Source organism: Esox lucius, chromosome 19 (genome assembly GCF_011004845.1).
Source record: "Esox lucius isolate fEsoLuc1 chromosome 19, fEsoLuc1.pri, whole genome shotgun sequence".
Lineage (NCBI taxonomy): Eukaryota > Metazoa > Chordata > Actinopteri > Esociformes > Esocidae > Esox > Esox lucius.
In genome coordinates this window covers 5,177,257-5,183,675 of record NC_047587.1, presented here as the reverse complement: position 1 = coordinate 5,183,675, position 6,419 = coordinate 5,177,257, and positions in this window count along the sequence as shown.

Sequence of the window (6,419 nt, the reverse complement as noted above, 5' to 3'; positions counted from 1 at the left end):
TTCTGGCATTATTAGCTACACTGACCGTTATTGTTTAAATTGTTCCATCGGCTACAGGATCCGGTCGGCAAAGCTTGATTGTTCATGTAAGTAATTATTTCCTTGACTTTTGCATAGCTGACTAAGTGGTAACATGCAATGTTCGCTAGTACAGCTAGCTAGCTGACAACCTAAACAAACTAGACCATGCAGACATTTGGATGATCCAGAAGTGACTGAAAGGGGGCATACTACTCAGAAAGATGCACTTTTGAGGTATACTGAATATGCAACTGTTGTGGGTAAGAACATTTGTTTGAGAGAGGGCATGGGAGGTCCAGTCTAGGTCCTTGTGTTTTGACGTTCTTGGAGAGTTTTAATACTTATTCTTTATTTTTCAAAAAATATGTTATTTTGTCCTATGTAGATAAGTAAAGAGAGATTATTTAAAAGGTATACTAAAATACACTGATATGCTGTAAATCACTTTCTGTATCTACGGATTACAATCAAAGTATAGTGTGCCTGTAAATCAAACTTTCATTAGGGACAGATTTGAGCAAATATATTTTTTTCCTTCAGTTGCAATTAAATACAGAATTTTGTGCAATGAATCTTAATATTTTTTTTTAATTGTTTGACAGACAAAGTACAAACATATATTGTTTGGTAAGAGTGTGGGGGCCTCCATCTAAACAATTTATCCCCGTACCCTAAATAAAGAGGTCATGTATGCCAAGTAGATCATTGTAAATAACATGTCCAGACGTCACACAGTCACTGTGGAAGCATATCATGCAGTTGACTTGACAAGCATACATACCTTAACCTGTTTCCACACTCTGATGATAACCAGGCATTGGATCAATGTGAATTCCATGGGGGTTTTTTGGACATGATGGTTTTTCAACACGGACGGCCTGGCCCTGCACTGATCTTGACTGAGTAGCTCGGCACCACGGTAATGACAGTCAGAAGGGATGGCTGTACGTGGAGACACATGTCTGTTCCGGACCCTTCAAACGTCCACCCAAAACTCCAGCTACGTGTGAATAAAGAGGACAGGAAGTGGCAGTTTGGCAGCTCCAACCAGGAGTGTCACTCTCAATTGCGTCCCCTGCCAACTTCAGACACGTCGCATGGCCGAGGAGGTCACGGCGCTGGCTCCGCTTGCTCGCTGCTTTTTTTTTGGAATGCTCTGTCTCCTCAACAGGGTTTTTCCACGCCACCTACACGACACCACGCAGTCCAGACGAGACACTGACATACGGAAGACGCAGAGGCAGAGCGACGGCCCATTTTTGAAAGCTCTGATAAAACATGAGGATGTCTTGTCAGATTACGCTGATGCACAGTGTCAGAATGTCTGTGGTGTCAAAGTACTGTGTCCTAAGCTTGCCTACATCCCTTCCTTGTCCAGACGCTGAATCCTCATCTTGAAGGATGTTCAGATGGAAAATGGAATTTCCTCAGCTTTAAGGAACGACTTAATTCATGCAAATATTAACCTCTGAGTAGTCTCTCATGTCAAGACACGGTAGATGTTAATTTAAAAGACTGTGAAATGCCTCGCATGTATAAGCGTGTCCATTTTTGACACTCACAGTATATTTTGCATGTGTCTGTATTGTAGGTTACAATATGTGTATAGTGGGAATAAAAGCCATGACATCTTGTAAACACGTGCAGTGACCCTATCTGTAACCTGTTTAAATGCTTCTTAAAACAGAGGCTAAAGCACAAAGATCTGAAATTCACAGCTGCAAATGTCCTGTCTCAAAAATAATGATTTTTGAATGAAACAATTCCTTGCTAGTAAGCCAAAGAAATCAATTTTTATTTGGTCCAAATCATTCACTGGCTTTCATAGTATGTAACCTGATCAGGGCCTGTCCAAGCCATAATGACAAGTTGCGATTCATTTTGTCAGCCTTGTAATCGTGCCTCATTGATGTGGTTGCTTTGAAATGGCACATTGGAAAGAGCAGTCACAGCTACTGGCAACTGTTTCCCATGGAGGCCGTGTCACTGGACATTGAATTCTGTTCTTTAATGTGGACCTGCTGCAATAAGTTTAATACGTTTACACGCACGCACGCACACACGCACTCACCCACTCACGCACGCACTCAGGTGCGGTTACATTAAACTGATTTATGGAAGGGGGTAATGCAATTGCTCCAATGTTTTAGCTTGAGGGTATTTTTATCTACACAAACTCACCAGAAAAACATGACAACAAATCAAAAAGTGATTTAGCTGCCAGTTTATTAAAGGTGGCATCAGAGGGGTATCTATCAAAGGGCTGGCAGACTGTGGACGTGGTGCGATCCGGGCAGCCTGGTGCCAACCAGGCCAAGTGCCAGTTGGTCCGAGACGCATCCTCTGTGCCAGCGCCCTTAGGGTGTGTCCTCATCACAAGGACAGGGAGGTCGTTAAGACTGGCATGCACACAAACACACACACGCATGCACACAAATACACACACGCATGCACACAAATACACACACGCATGCACACAAATACACACACACATGCACACAAACACACACGCATGCACACAAATACACACACGTGCGCACACAAATACACACACGCATGCACAACAAATACACACACGCATGCACAACAAATACACACACGTATGCACACAAATACACACACGCATGCACACAAATACACACACGCATGCACAACAAATACACACACGCATGCACACAAATACACACACGCATGCACACAAATACACACACGCATGCACAACAAATACACACACGCACGCCCACATATACACACACACATGCAAACAAACAAACACACGCATGTGCGTACACATGCAGCCAACAGGGCAGGAGATCATGAATACATGGCCTGCTTTCTAAGAAACTGTAATGTCTCTAAAATGTTAATTTAAGTTTAAATATGTTACTAATACAAAAAACAAGATGTAAACCTCTTCTTACTACTTTTCTAAGGAGAGTACAAGAGGACACTTTAGAAAGGACTCATGGAGGAGGGGAAGCAGAAAGGGATTTTATTGGAATCCCCGATAGTTTCAGCAAAAAGCAGCAGTTGCCATGTCCTGGGTTCACAGTCGTTTTCAGGTTGTTTTTTTTGTTAGTGGACTAGATTGGTTCAGAGAAATCAACGATGCTGAAGGGACATATATTAATATTGTCATGATACCTGTTCTGTATCTCAATGCCAAACAGTAAGAACAAAGCCCTAAATTGAGTGCCTAACAATCCTTAAATGCATTTTAGGCTTTCAAACAAATACATTTCCAGTGCAAGGTAAACAATGCCAAGCATTATCTAGATGTATTGTTCATGTATCCCCCACAGCCTGGCCAACTTGCCACGGAGAGCAGAGGCACATTTTCCATTTAGTCAGCAGTTCTGTACCGCTGGAGAGATTGCTTAAGGTACCACTTAATGTGCTAGGAGACAGGATCTAATGGATTGATACACAGGTTTTGACATGCTATTTGAGCATGGAGCTCGCTATAATTGGTCATGTCATTGTGCATTAAACTAACGATATATAGAGTAGTCCCCTGACACGAGTGTCTTTAGCAAATCTGTCAGATATCAGCGCAAAACGCTTCTGACAGCTATCTCAGGAAGGAGGCATCACTGCAACTCAGCAGCATGAATCCTTTCCCTGCCAGTCACCAAAACCAAATTCTTCTCTTTGTCTCAGTCTCCTCTTCGATCACCCCTGCTTGCTTGTTCTTACAGTCTAATCAGGTAAATTCAACTAAATCTTGACTTTTTTTAAATAGCTTTTGTTATGAGAGCGGGCTGTTAGGGGTGAACCGAAAAGGCCTGTGACAACGACCCTGGCTGTCATTGCAGGGTGTGCAGCGCTGTCCTTTTGGGAAGATGGAGATCAATGGTCAAAGGTAAAGCCATTTCAGCACTACACATGACCCCTATTGTGCTGTCATGAAGCATCATGTCATATTGACTGGAGGGACTGCGGCTGGAAGACACACTCCTAAGAAGCACGCGATAGTTCCCAGAAACACAAAGGTCATAGTGTGTGTGTGCTCTTAAGTATGTGGCATGTTCAATAACAGAAGTAATCTGGAATTGGACTGGACCTAAGAGTATCTGTTGTGATACTAATGCCAGAGTCCATTGTTGTTCTCTACACTTATCAACAACCAAGTTAAAGACTAAAAGTTATTGATAATGTATTGCATACAGTAGCCCAGTCTTGTCTATAAATTGTTCTGATCTTAATTTGACTATGATAGTAAAGATTAATTGAATAAAATGAATGTAGTTGGTTTCAAGAATTGTTTGGATATAGTTCTATCTCTAAAATATACAGTGAATCATAAACCATGTGGTTTGATCACTGATTGCTGCTTGGCTGAAAGCTGTGATACATGAGATTATATACCATGTGTATAACGAAAGCTTCATGTTGATGTTATAACATTGTTAAGAGGTTTATAATAGTAGTAAAGCACCTTAAGAGTTTAAGGAACGCATCCAGTCGTGCCTAGGAGAAACCCATCGCTGTGATGTAATGGCCATAGGCCACACCCTATCGTCCTTATTGCTTAAATATACCTTAAAGTCCGTTTCACACTACCACCAGTGTTTTGAGACAGAGGCATTGTGTGGCCTTAGCTTCATCAAGCCCCTAAAACATTGGCGGACATTTTGTTCCCCTGAACACTTAGCTGTCTTCACTGTCTGTCAGCCACTCTGTTCAGATTGGTGTGATGGCTCTGATGCTCATCACACTGTCAGCCTGAGCTCTCCTTTCATTAGTCTAGGCTCTTCCGTCCGCCACATTCACACAAATCACATTGACATCCCAACTCGTCAGATACACACAGAGCAATTTAACTGATATTCATTAGAGAGATGACAAGAGCTGATGGGCCTCTCTGGGAGAGGAGAGGGGATGAGGAGGCTCATTTCTCCTTCTGTCTCCACGCCTCCTCCCAACGCAGAGTGACTTTGTTTTGGGATCAGCGAGGCGCGGCATCACCCATCCCTTCCCTCGGCTCCAGGATCCTCCAGACAAAGAACGACATCTCATCTCATCTGAATTACTTGCTACAATCAAAACAATCTCGAAGCGTTCTCCTCAATCTCCTGACATACAGAAATGTCACTTTTCAAGGGTATTGTAGAATTTCAGATTAAGGACTACGGAGGCTGCATATCCTCCCTAACTGTCTGCATTAATGTTCATTCAAGCAGAAGTCAAATCATTTAGGGCTTTCCCTCAAGCCCCTCATTAACCCCAATAATGTAAACTATCTTATCGTCTCCCTAAACTGTCTTGGCCATTTTGCCCAAGACACACAAACGATCCAGTAACATATTCTATAGGCATTAAATCATGAACCTAAAGAACAAACACAACACAAACTTATCTTTAAGTCAGATCATGAGACTGTAGTCTTACGGTCTCCAACATAACATAAACTATACTACATTCAACTAGTGAACTATACTATAATCAATGACTTATCAGTTACGCCCCATTTTTCAATGTTCATCCTTTGTTAGCTAAAGGCTTTATTCCAAGTGACTCATCGCAAGGCTCTCGTGCAACGTTAGTGTAACATATCCCAAACGTCTGAGATGGAGCCGGGAGCAGTCCGAGGCAGTAATGAGTTTGTGTGAGAAGACGGGGTCAGGACACAGTGTGTGTGTTAATTAACGTGTTCCCGGGTGAGAGGAACTGAAGCGAGATGATGAGATTTAAAAGAGTAAATGGTGTGCTGCTTCAGCTGACAGTCCTTGGTGAGTGAGAGGGAAAGAGCGGGGGGTTGAAGAGTCTGGGCAACTGCATCAATCACCATAGTAACCAAGCCAGCTTCAACCCCAGATTGCTCAGTTAAGACAAATAGGAAAATATGTTGTCGCTCGTGGCCTTTTATCAGAATGCATCCGTTTTTGAAATAAACATGTGTATATATCATATGAGATGTATTTACTATCGCTGGGATGGGCGTTTGTCCCAACTAACAGTCTTAAGAATTACAAGAATAACAACTTACTGTAAGTCCGCTAAATGACTCATATGTAAAAATATATTAAATACAAGTCACATGCTCACATAATAACACTCTCCGCATTAATTTGGTAACAAAGATATGTCTTTATTTGCTACGTAGCCTCAGGGACAAAGTGTGACCCAGCATTTATAGTCTTATGTTGGAATGATGCAGTCCCTCATGCCTTAAAGACAGAATTAACGTTTGTTTCAAAGATCTGTTTGGGTTCACATTCTGGCTGTTTAGGCAAGCATATAGTATAAGGCTAAGTATGGGTGAGAAGCTTTGTCTGCCATGGGATATGAACATTAAGCGGCCAAGAGCAAGCTCCTCTGCCTCCGTCCGAGGCTGCCTCATGATGATGGCACTGGTGCCCTGTTGGTAATCAGCTCCTCTGCCTCCGTCCGAGGCT